This window comes from Lagenorhynchus albirostris, chromosome 3 (genome assembly GCF_949774975.1).
Source record: "Lagenorhynchus albirostris chromosome 3, mLagAlb1.1, whole genome shotgun sequence".
NCBI classification, from domain to species: domain Eukaryota; kingdom Metazoa; phylum Chordata; class Mammalia; order Artiodactyla; family Delphinidae; genus Lagenorhynchus; species Lagenorhynchus albirostris.
Window position 1 is genome coordinate 87,909,087 of NC_083097.1, and position 13,219 is coordinate 87,922,305.

At 40.3% G+C, this 13,219-nt stretch overlaps 1 protein-coding gene across 3 annotated transcripts in view; it reads right to left on the reverse strand.

Annotated features, from left to right (window-relative positions):
• Positions 1-13,219, reverse strand: part of FBXL17 (F-box and leucine rich repeat protein 17) — a 478,885-nt gene that overhangs the window by 225,840 nt on the left and 239,826 nt on the right. The gene's annotated exons all lie outside the window — the stretch shown is intronic.

Sequence of the window (13,219 nt, forward strand, 5' to 3'; positions counted from 1 at the left end):
AAAAAATAGCAGATTTGTGCCTGAAAAAATCACACTATCATTTGCTGTACCTTAATTTTTTTAAGGAGAAGAAGCCCCACACACCTAATTAGGATGGCATTTTATGTGCTTCCTTGTTTCTAATTAGTGGTTCAAATAAAATATCCTAATATGAGTAGTTATTAAACCTGGGTTCTAAGTCTCCTTCTTCCTCTTGCCAATACACTGAAGAGTCCATATTACCAGCACCAAGTCTCCTTCATCAGGCCAATGGCAACAAGAAATCTTCAACAAGTGTTGGCCTGACCCCTTTTCTTTCTCTACAGATCCAGCTGAACATCAAAAACTGCTTGAAATTCAGTAATCACATTTCTCACTGTTCCAGAATGACCTATTTCGCACTAGAATGAACCAGTGAATTCATACATATAAATAACTATCTGCAGACGCTGCTTTTAAAAATATGAACAGGAATGAGCAAAAAAAAAAAAAGGAGTGGGGAGCTGTAGTTAAAAATGAAGATTTGATTGAATTGGTATTCTTCAACTGTCTGATATGACAATTAGAAACAAAGCAGATCTACATAACAGCTATCAATGTTACATTTAAAGTCTTAGAAATTGTCAAAAATAATATTCATGAGAGTACAAGCTAAATTAACTTTTTCTTAAAACATATATCATCATATTTTTCTTGTGTATTTATTTAAGCTATCTTTTCTAGATACCTAAGAAAAAATATGTTAACATACTTCTAAGCAGACTATGTCTATAAATTAGTTGCAATATTCTTCATCCATAAGCATTTATTGAACACTATTGTGCACAAGATCTAATGATATGCTACATCCTGCAAACACAGTGTTCTAAGACCTTCAGATCTCTCAGAAAGATCCTTCCCATTTTTATAATCTTTCAGTCAGTGTATAAAATTGTACATTCCAGCTTTTCCCACTAGAATATGGGATCATGCTTTATTCATTTCTATATTCCCAGTGACTAACAAAATCCTATCGCATAATGAAGTTTCAATGAATATTTGCCAAATGGATCGATTACTTAGTTCCAGTCCTTGAGAAGCTTACGGAAGTCCAGGCAGTGGCCACACAGAACCCACTACATTGCTCACATTAGAGCTCTGTGTCGTAAACCTACGGCCCTATGGCATACCCTGAACTGACCAAAAGATTCCAACTTCAGCCTCTGATTAAATGACCAAGAATCTTAATTAAATCAAGAGTTAAAGATTTTTTAATATGAAACAACAAAATTTTGGTGGATCCTGGAAATTCTGCTTCCAGCCATGATGAGAACAGGAACCAGATTTTCCCTCCTACCTCAGAAAATCACTAAGCTAGACAACATATTAAAAAACTGGTATTCAGACACTGACAACAGGCAATGCAGGACAGTGATCTCTGACAGCAAGGAAACAAACAAGTGAGCCCTACACATCAAACACTCACTGCTTAGAGCGCTTCCAGATCACGGCATGGGAAAGGAGACCCCAAACAGAGCACAACAGTCTTGCTTAGTTCAAGAGACAGAGTTCAGAGTTCTAGAACACCAAGGTGGCTAGAATCTGCTGCATAGAGAACCGGAAAGGAGGGAGCTACACAGAAAGAGCAAGTGAGTGAGCTGTGCAGATACGCACAGGAGTCCAGTAGAGTCTTGGGCTGAATACTGGTCTGGTTCTACATAAAAGAAAACTGAGACTAGAGAAAGAATCATCATTCAGGACTAAGTGGAACAACGTCTGGAGCTCACAAAGGCCTGGAAATACCTTGATTTCCATGAGCCAGGATACAAAGACCTGCTAATCCACAGGGCATCAACTCAAGGCCTCAGAAGGACAATGCCCCACTAGTGTGGCCAAATTAGCCCTCAACTAAAAGTTGTTCCGGATCCACCTAACAAAGCTTAAAAGCAAGCCTTAGATGATCAAACTGTGTCCAAGTAACTTAACTGCATCCCAGAACAAAGTCCAGAAATATTTAAAGGAATATAAAAACAATCAGCACCCAACAACCTAATATTCACAATGTCTGGTATCCAATCAAAGTGAACAGTCATGAAAAGGAGGAGGAAAATATATCCCACAATAAGGAGAAAAATCAATCAATAAAAATAGATAAAGAAATGGCACAGGGCTTCCCTGGTGGCGCAGTGGTTGAGAGTCCGCCTGCCGATGCAGGGGACACAGGTTCGTGCCCCGGTCCAGGAAGATCCCACATGCCGCGGAGCGTCTGGGCCCGTGAGCCATGGCCGCTGAGCCTGCGCGTCTGGAGCCTGTGCTCCACAACGGGAGAGGCCACAACAGTGAGAGGCCCGCGTACCGGAAAAAAAAAAAAAAAAAAAAAAAAAATGAAGGAGGAGGAGGGACTTCCCCTGCGGTCCAGTGGTTGAGACTCCGCCTTCCAATGCAGGAGGCGCGGGTTCGATCTCTGGTCGGGGAAATAAGATCCCACATGCCTGCCGTGAGTGCAGTCAAAAACATTAAAAAAAAAAAAAGGAGGAGAGCGGTGACCAAGTCTGTGGAGCCGCCCCAGGAGCTGGAGCTGTCATACCCCTTGCTCTTCCACTTCCCGTTGCAAAATAAAGGCCGTAAAAAAAAAAAAAAAAAAAAAGGAGAAGGAAAGCATGAGCACGATCAAGAGAGAACTGGAAGACATAAAAAGACCCAAATCAAATTTCTAGAGATGAAATGGTATGCTGATACGCTTGATGGTCAAAACAGTCTACATTTAACAAATATTACATTTTCATAAATCTTGAACTTCTTCCTCTGATATTTAAACTTTAAAATAGGGGTAAAATGGGAGTAGGTAATTATATCACACTTCATTGGTTCCAAACTTTTTCTTAATCTGCCATTCATAGTCCTAATCTCTCTAATACTTCTCAACATTCTACCCCCATTTACAGATAGAAAGTTACTCCTCTAAAATTACACAGCATAGAGCGATCTGGTTGAATGCAATCTAGATTTTGTCAATACCTCACCCTATTTTTCCTCATACTTGCACTCTTATCTAGACTTCTCTCCTCCAGACGTGTCAGTGTTGTAAGAAAAAGTGTGGGCAAGACATCAGGAGACACCAGCTCCCATGTGGGCTCTGCGCCTCTGCGTGAAAACCTCAAGGGCATGTGGCTAATGGGGCTGGATCTCAGTCTCTTTATTTTTTAAATTAATGAATAGATCATTTGTAAACACTTTTTAGCCATTGAGCTCTTTAAGTGCAATAAGCAGGATAGACATATGCTATGCTGCTCCTGGAGTGAGTGTATACGTGTACCCTAGGAGGGGAGAACAGGATAAGGGATGAAACAATCCCCCTTTCATATATTCCATCCCTTCTGGTTCTGGATATCTAGTTTAAAAACTACTGGGTTATTTCCACCAGGCACCTCCAATGATAGACTTATTCACTCATTTATTTACAAGTATTTATTGACTCATCTACTATATGTCAGCTATATGCATGAGGTACTGGGGACATAACGGTCAATATGAGAGCATGTCTGCAATCTAGAAGGTTGTAGATGAATGAGGAGCTCTATAAGGAAAGATGAGGGAGGGCAACCACACACTATCTTTCATTAGAGTAGCTGTAACCTAGTGTTTATTAGTATCAAATATGAATTTATGCTGATAGACAGAAAAATATTACTGCATTGCCCTAATCCTCCTACATATAGGCTAGTTTACTTCTAATAAAGTTAGAAGTTTAGTAAAGAATATTTGTTACTAATATTCATGGTAATTTTAAAATGACTAAAGTGAACACAGAACAAAGTCAATAACCATTGCAGGTAATATAAAATGTGTTGGGAAATTCTATTTTCTTAAATTTTGCTTTCAATATATTAAAGATAGGACGAATTATGAATGGGGGTAATATATGTGAAACAATCCAATAAGGTAAATGAGAAATACTGGCAAGTGGAAAGAAAAAAGTACTTCTGAGATGTCTTCCCAGAGGCAGGAATACTACTGAAGGACTCTCATGACAGACACCAAGACAGCATCAAAAACTGACGAGTCTCTGAGAAATGTCGCCTTAAAAAGTACACTCCTCACATTAAGATGATCCAATTAGAGGGATGCCTATTTTAAAAATCCTCCTTTCTTGGAGGAAAGGAAGACCTGGAAAGTCTGTCCCCAGAATTTGTACACAACATGCGCTTCTGCCTTGGAATAATAATCCCTGAACATCATACCTGAAATAGCCATCCTAGGAATGGAGCTGTGAAAGCTATTCTTTAGAAAATTGGTTTTTCAAAAGAAAGAGTAAAACAGAATTAAGGCATAAATAATTAAGAAATATACACTTTGGGGCTTCCCTGGTGGCGCAGTGGTTGAGAGTCCGCCTGCCGATGCAGGGGACACGGGTTCGTGCCCTGGTCCGGGAGGATCCCACATGCCGTGGAGCGGCTGGGCCCGTGAGCCATGGCCGCTGGGCCTGCGCGTCCGGAGCCTGTGCTCCGCAACGGGAGAGGCCACAACAGTAAGAGGCCCGCGTACCGCAAAAAAAAAAAAAAAAAAAAAAGAAATATACACTTCGATTTCTTTCATTTTTTGGAACGTTTACAAATAGAAGAAAATTTTAATTATTAATTTTATGAGTCATTTGAACAACAATCCTTTATATAACTTTTTCAGTTATAGAACTGTGGCAATATCTATTTATATTACACAGCAGGCTGTATATGAAAGTCATAAAGCTAATCTTGGTTGCCATTATCTGTCATAAACAGAAAACACCCTGCAGGAGTTTACACACCATTTTGTGAATATAACATGTACAGATTTTTACATACGCCAATTCCTAGAACTTATTTATTTACGGATTTATTGTGCATAGTGACAATTTGTTTACTCCTAAAGTACTTTTGATTTGTTAGTATCTTAGTGAACACATTTCATTCAATTCCCAAAAGTTGTCGTCTCTGGCTTCCAAATTACTATAAATTCAATATGACATCAAGCATAAATCATCATTTATATTAATTGAGTGTTATTGTTATTGAAAGACAACTAGGTACACATCACTAAATGTCTGACTGAAACAAATTAGGCAAGAAAACAATTTTATACCCAATAATAAGAAATAAAGTTGTTGTATGTTCAGTTGCCCCACATTCTTTGTTTGTGATGGTGTAGGATACTAAGTGACTTTTATATTCTTATCTGTGGCCATTTGTTTTTCAAACTGTGTATATCAGAAAGACATTCAAATGGGCAAAATTTACCCTGATACTAAATGAAGCACACAAATGCTTGGCACATTGCAAAATGTTTCAAGCTTGGTTGGCTTTTCAATGCCTGAAAAGGGAATTAGAGATACGCCACTGAATGCTAATCACACTGTTGCATCTACTCACCACATTTAAATTCTTACGGTGAACATATTTATCACTGACTTGTGATGCTACATGATTTTTAAATATTGCTCTCAAGCTGCTGGATAGAATTTCATGTCCTAAGTCCAGAAAACCAAGGTAAATGACAAACATGTTGCAGATTTCTTTTCTTACCCAGAATATTAACAGAGTGCCTCTAATCCTATACAGAAATATAGTCCAAAAAGCACAGCCATGCACTCTTTCGAGTGTATACAAGAGCGTAATCTCCAAGCAATTTTTTAAACGAATGTATCAATCACCTGACAATTGGGCAAATTCAAGACATATTAGAAAAAGCTGAGGGATAACTGGGAAATATACGTCTAGGTACAATAACCTGACAGAACAATAAGTGCTCAAGTTACCCAAACAAAAATGTTTGTCCCTTCCAATTACGCATGGTAAAATCAGTTAAGTTCTTCTTAGAGGGAAGAAACAAAACAAAAACTGAAGAAGCATGGGCTTTATTCATTGACTATGAAGCCTAAGTTAGTTTTTAAAATGTGAGAATTTAGTGTGTGTGTATGTTGAAAAATAAATTTATAGTAAGCTAAAAAATTGTTTTTGTTTAAAACGCACATACTATCATACACATAAACATTAGTCCTTAACTTCTAGAACTGGCCTCATTTTTAGACTCATTTCTAAGTAAATGCCATACATATGGGGGGACTGGGGCAAACTGGAAAGCACAGGTCCATCCAGAGATGGTACTCAATATTCATCTCAAGCTGCTGGGGGAGAAGTGGGAATGCAGACATCTCCCAATTTTTAGAAAAAAAGAAAAGAAAAGAAAATCTCCCAATTTAAAAATTTTTGCAACTAATTCAAAGTTGAAAAGTTATTTCTCTGAGGAGTTCTACAATATGGCCCATCTATACAGACCATGTCCGTAATGAGCAGCTGAGCGAGATGAAAAGGAGTAATTAGAGCTATCAGTGATAGAGAAGGCCCCAAGACAGCATCTCATCTGGCCCCCTGCCTTCAGACAGGGAAGATATTCATCAAGGTTAAAAACAGAAGCAGCCAAGTCTCAAAGAGATTAAAATGAACTTGTTCACAGTCACACTAAAATTAAATAACAAAACACAGGTTGATCACCTTCCACAATTATTTTTTGTTTGTTTTTAAGATAAAAAACCATTGGCTTAGATATTTTACCGAGTAATTACTGGCTTGAAAAATGACAAAAAGATACACAGTGAAGAAATTTTGAAATGAAGATGACAGTGAACAAAATCTCCTTATAAAGAATGTAGTAAACCAGAAAGATAATAGAAAGAAATGAGAGAAGTCCTAAAGTCACAGAAGCATATAATACAGAACACAGGAAGGCCCTCAGCCTGACATCAGTGAAATGACTCCAGAGGGGAGGTCTAGGAGAAGGACTGGGAAGCAAAAGAGGAAGTGAGTGCAGAACCAGGTCAGGTGATGAGAGATTAACAATAATTCACAGTGGGGTAAAGAATATCATCAATCCAAATTGAACAACTAAAAATAGTAAGAAAGGTTAAGATAGAGAATAATGGGATGAAAAATGCATGATACGTTTTGCAAGAAAAAGTCATGGGCACAAAAAAACTCATCATTCTAAAAAGTAGCAGAGATAGATCCCTACAAGAATGAACACCCAGGTTTTCAATTCCCAGTGTGACCAACAACCCTGAATCCTTAGCTTCAGCAAGACTGGGATGATGATTCTCTGTACTTTGTCAGGTAAGTGACCCTGCAACCCCAAAGAGGGAAGGGATACATACAAAAATAATGAAGTGGATCAAAACAATAATTTGTATACTTTTGCTAGGGTTAGGAATGTTTTGTTTGATATTTAGCGTGTTTGAAACATTTAAGAGAATCTGACACATTAGGAAATCTGACATTTTAGGCTTGTGATTTTTATTTAAAATATTTAAAAGAAGTTGACTAATAGTAAACTTGAGATTTGAATTTAAACTATTTAAAGATAGTCTGGGGCTTCCCTGGTAGCGCAGTGGTTGAGAGTCTGCCTGCTGATGCAAGGGACACAGGTTCGTGCCCCGGTCCGGGAAGATCCCACATGCCGCGGAGCAGCTAGGCCCGTGAGCCATGGCCGCTGAGCCTGCGTGTCTGGAGCCTGTGCTCCACAATGGGAAAGCCCACAACAGTGAGAGGCCCGCCTACCACAAAAAAAAAAAAAAAAAAAAGATAGTCTGATGGACTAAGTTTACACACATCATTTGAAAACTGATTGACTAATACATACATTAGGTTTCCAGTTTGTAAGTTGTGTTTAAGTGCTCAGGAAGGTTTCTGTAAGGTTATCTTGCTAAAGGTTAAAGTGCTTGGATAAATTAAGTATATTGGGTGTTATCGTTTGAAATGCCTAAAGGAATTTAATTAATCAAGTTTGAAAATGGTGTGAAATGTTTAGGAGAATTTAGGCTGCCTAAATTATGAGCTAACTGACAGTTAATCAAGGAACAAATGAAAGTGAGTGTTTAAATATTACTAACTTTACTAACTTTAAAAATGAGATTTTAAAATTACTAACTTTAAAAATGAGATTTGTAAATTGAGCTTAAAGGTTTATAAAAACTCAGCTTTAAGATTGGAAACTTTAAAAAACTGAGTATTAATTAAAAACACAAGGAAATGTGAGTCTTTCAAATATAAAAGACCCTCAAAGATTAAAAGTCCAATGACTCTATGGAGATGACATTAACTTCTCCAATCAAGAGGTTTGTTTTTGTTTTTTTTTGCAATACCTTGAGATAATAGGTATTCCAGGAAGAAAAGGGGTCTGTAGTTGAAAAAGAGAAAAGCCTGGGAAGGAGCTATTAGCTACATACCCCTCTTGGAAATTTCTAGTGTATGTACATTATTAAAGGTTTTGAGAAGCCCTGCAATAAAGAAATGTTCCATTTTTGTGGGGTTTTTTTTGAATACAGGAGTTTATTTAATGCTTATTAACATCTGCAGAATTGCAGAAGGTGTTCCATAGATCACAGTTTGGGAAACCCCACATTAAATCCTTGTGGAAAACTCCCTCAAGGATTCTTCCTTGTCAGAATGCTGGCAGCAGAAGGAATGAAAAATCAGTTATGCAGGATCCGTTTCCATTATTTGATAGTATCACCCAACAGCTGGCAGGTAGGCTGCCTTAATGAAATGGGATAGTTTTGTCTCAGGAGATGTTCATGTATTTTCAGAGTTCAAAACCACTGTTTCATGCTTCGCTGAGTATTACACTTGAGACTCTTCTTTTCTCTAGTCACCATTCATATATACACGATTTTCACTATGATCTACATCCTGATGGCTCCAATATCTTTATCTCCAGTCCTGATTTCCATCTTCAGATTCAGACCAAACTTTCTAGGTACCTAAGGATTATCTCTGCTTGGGTGACCATGATAACTTCAAAATCAACATGTCCAAAACTGAGTTCATTCTTTTCCACCTAAAATCTTTTTATACTCCAATTTTCTACAATTTGGTAACAGCGTTCTGCCTACCTAGATGCCCAAGCCAAAAACTAAAGTAAATTCTAGAGTCTCTCAGCTCCCTCAGCCTTTATATCACTAAGACCTATACACATCCTGAATGACTCAAGTTATCCTTTCCTTTGCATTCTGCTTTTCACTACTGATGTTCAGGATGTCAAAATTGTTTTCCCTGGACCACTGCAGTAGTCTTCTATCAGGTTGCCCTGCTTCTGATCTCCCTCTAATCCACTGTACATCGCTGGTTTTTTGTTTTTAGTATAAACCATTCAATGCCTTCCTATCATCTACAATGACAATTTCCTATTTTCTTAGTGTGATATCCATGGTCCCTTATGCTCTGGCTCCTATTTCTCTCTCTAAACCCCTCTATCACTATGGCCTCCACATTTACCGTGTTTTAGGTACTTCTAACTTCTTGCACTTCCTAGGATAGGCCATGACCCTTCAAATCTCTCTATCTTTACACATGTGGTTTTCTCGATCTGAAATGCCTTTACTATTCTCTTCTTCCAAAAAACTCCTAACTCATCCATTAAGATTCAAGTGAAATGTTACCTCCTCTCGGGAGCCTCCCCTGTTCTTTGCATACTTCCCTTTCTGTGCTGATTCACTGTACTTTATTCATATATACAAAAGGCACTCACTTCAAATTGCTGCAGTTATTTGCTTTATATAGCTACCTTGCCCACTAAGACTGAGGTGGCATGCATTATTTTCCAGGTTTTTAAAAAATGTTTAACTCTCTAATACTGTACCTAAATTGAGATAATACTTCTTAAAAATAAGTTTTTAAAATCCTAAGTTTGTAATTTGACCATTTCCTTCCTTGCCTTATTCTAACCCTCTTAGAAACTCCAGCAGAAATGCCTATCTCACATCCTTGCTTATTCCCTCAATTTTTTTTCCAACTGTAAACAATACCCCCTTCTATCTTCCACAACTAAGGCATAAAATATACTGAAGTTTCAAATATCTTAATTTTAATATAGGCCTCTCTTGGTCACAAATCCATATGCCGGAAGGATGTGAGGATCTGAAGGGCTTGGGCTGACTGGGCTGACAGCATCAGAGACCTCAGTCTCTCTTCCTCTAAGTTGAAAATTGATTCAATTCAACAAATATTTACTGAGCAACCACTAGAGTAAAAGTCACCCTGTTAGGAGAGATGCAGCCCCACTAGGAAGATACCAGTTTTCCCCTACCTGGCAAAAACTACTCATGACAGCTAGCCTTCCATTCATTTGGACCTTATTTAAACACTCTAGGACTTACAGTACAATTTACTATCTACAAGAAACCTAATCACTTTCTGTGATTTGTTCTTTGTGTTTAAATATAACTTAGGCATTTGGTTAGAACACAGTGTATAAGGTTTTACTGATTAATATGCTTCCTTCTACTTGTTTCTCAACTTCTCCATGGCTCCATGTTTTCCCTTGCCTTGGCAGCAGAAGCACTGCTTTCTGTTTTATTTCTGTTGTTGTTGATAGAACCTAGTGCAGTCCCCTGCATACAATACAAACTATAAAAACACATGGTTTCTAAAAGGTAATATTCCAAGAGTATGATTTTCCTGATCCATGTATTAATATCTTTCATCCAACAATACATTAAATCAGCGCACTTTTTGTAATCAAGTTACTAGAAAGTCAGGCTCAGATAAAAGCAAAAGAGGATGTCAGTACCTCATTAAAAATACAAATAAATGTTAGAGAATGTGTTATTCCAATAGCCTCTTATCACTCTTGGTAAGTGCCCAGGGCGAGGACCTCGCAGGGTCAGATAGGCAGCTCCCACCTGACCATGGCGTGGATAATCATGTCCTGAGGTTGTGCAAGGGGAATGCCACTAGTCCCAAATCAACAAGCTCATTCTATTCATAGCCTGGAATAAATTAGGCACTTCGGGGAATGGAAACTGCTATTCTCCCCAGGAGGAACCAGGGCTATATGAGCAGGTCAGAGTACCTGCCTTGGGCATGTCAGGTGCCCAGCCAGCTGTGAAGTTCTTCCTAGCCTTGCTCAGTTGGAAGCATCATAATAGGGCCCATTGTTAACAATGAGAAAATCAGGAGGCTCAACTTTAGAAAGAATGTATTTCCCATCTCTCCAAGACTCAATGAAGAAAGTTCTGGAATGTAGACCTTTAATCAATGAAATTGTGGCATTCACATTTCTGTCACAAAATTAAATGAATACATCTAATATTCTAATGAGGAGTTGGCTGTATAGTAACTTCTTACATGAATTACACACTTTGCAGAAGTTTCTATGTAATGAGAATACAAGTCAGCATGGTCTACTCATTTGAGATCTACTTAGCCTCCCTACACTGTAACAATAACAACTCCTGATCATTTCTCTATGTTTTCAAATAATTCCAGAGAACAAGATTTAATAAAAATTAACCTGTGATTGGATTTCCATGGTATACAACTTGACGAAATTCAGAAGGTGGTCCACAAATAGTGGTAGCGGTCCACAATTAGTGATGAGCCGCCCACTGGCTCTAGGCACTGCTTGATCAGGCCCTGGCATTAGCCTTGCTTCATATTGTGCATTCAACATTGAGCTGCTCTAGTGTTAACATATGCTGCATTGGTGCTATTAGCATTACCTTTACAGTTAACATTCATCTACACTTCATCCCATTCCAGAAAGTAGGTGCTAGGGGAAGGGGAATTTACTTGAGAGCTGCATCTTCACTTCATTACGAGGAATACAAACTCCCTGTGGAAAAGAGGAGGGCAGCAAATTTCCCTCTTCCAGCTCCTTCGCCTTTTGGAACAAAGAGGTCAGTCCTCAGGCTAAATAAAACTAGTTTAAATCAGGTAGCAAACCACAACTTATCCAAATTTGATGAAAAAGGTGGCTTATATATTAAGATGGAAGTTCTATGAACAATTCCCTTGTGTTCAATCTTACCTTCTCTTAGATGGTGTTTCAGATTTAACCACTGCTATAATAACTAAGGTATCTTATGGAAGAGAAAAAAAAGTCATTTTAACCACCATGAAACAGGTAAAAGAAGAACTCTGTGTACTGAATGTGTATATGTATGTCATTAATAATTATAACCGAGACTTCCGGGAAGATGGCGGAAGAGTAAGACGCGGAGATCACCTTCCTCTCCACAGATACACCAGAAGTACATCTACGCGTGGAACAACTCCTACGGAGCACCTACTGAACGCTGGCAGAAGACCTCAGACCTCCCAAAAGGCAAGGAACCCCCCACGTACCTGGTTAGGGCAAAAGAAAAAACTAAACAGAGACAAAAGGATAGGGACGGGTCCTGCACCAGCGGGACAGAGCTGTGAAGGAGGAAAAGTGTCCACACACTAGGAAGCCCCTTCGCGGGTGGAGACTTCGGGAGGCAGAGTGGGGGAGCTTGGGAGCCGCAGAGGAGAACACAGCAACAGGGGTGCGGAGGGCAAAGCGGACAGATTCCAGCGCAGAGGATCGGGCCGACCGGCACTCACCAGCCGAGAGGCTTGTCTGCTCGCCCGCCGGGGCGGGCGGGACTGGGAGCTGAGGCTCCGGCTTTTGTCGGAGTGCCGGGAGAGGACTGAGGTTGGCGGCGTGAACACAGCCTGCAGGGCGTTAGTGCACCGCGGCTAGCCGGGAGAGAGTCCGGGGAAAAGTCTGGACCTGCCGAAGAGGCAAGAGACTTTTACGTCCCTCTTTGTTTCCTGGTGCACGAGGAGAGGGGATTAAGAGCGCTGCTTGAGAGGGCTCCAGGGACGGGCGCGAGCCGCGGCTAAGATTGCGGAGCCCAGAGACGGACATGGGACGCTGAGGCCGCTGCTGCCGCCGTCAGGAGGCCTGTGTGCGAGCACAGGTCACTAGCCACACGCCCTTCCGGGGAGCCTGTGCAGCCCGCCACTGCCAGGGTCCCGGGATCCAGGGACGACTCCCCCGGGAGAGCGCACGGCGCCCTCAGGCTGCAGCGTCACGCCGGCCTCTGCCGCTGCAGGCCCTCCCCGCACTCCGTGACCCTCCCTACCCCCCGGCCTGGGTGAGCCAGAGCCTCCGAATCAGCGGCTCCTTTAACCCCGTCCTGTCTGAGCAAAGAACAGACGCCCTCCGGTGACCTACACGCACAGGCTGGGCCAAATCCAAAGCTGAGCCCCTGGGAACTGTCAGAACAAAGAAGAGAAAGGGAAATCTCTCCCAGCAGCCTCAGAAGCAGCGGATTAAAGCTCCACAATCAACTTGATATACCCTGCATCTGTGGAATACCTGAATAGACAACGAATCATCCCAAATTAAGGAGCCCTGTGGATGAAAGGCTCTTGGTGCTGCAGCCAGGAGTCAGTGCTGTGCCTCTGAGGTGGGAGAGCCAACTTCA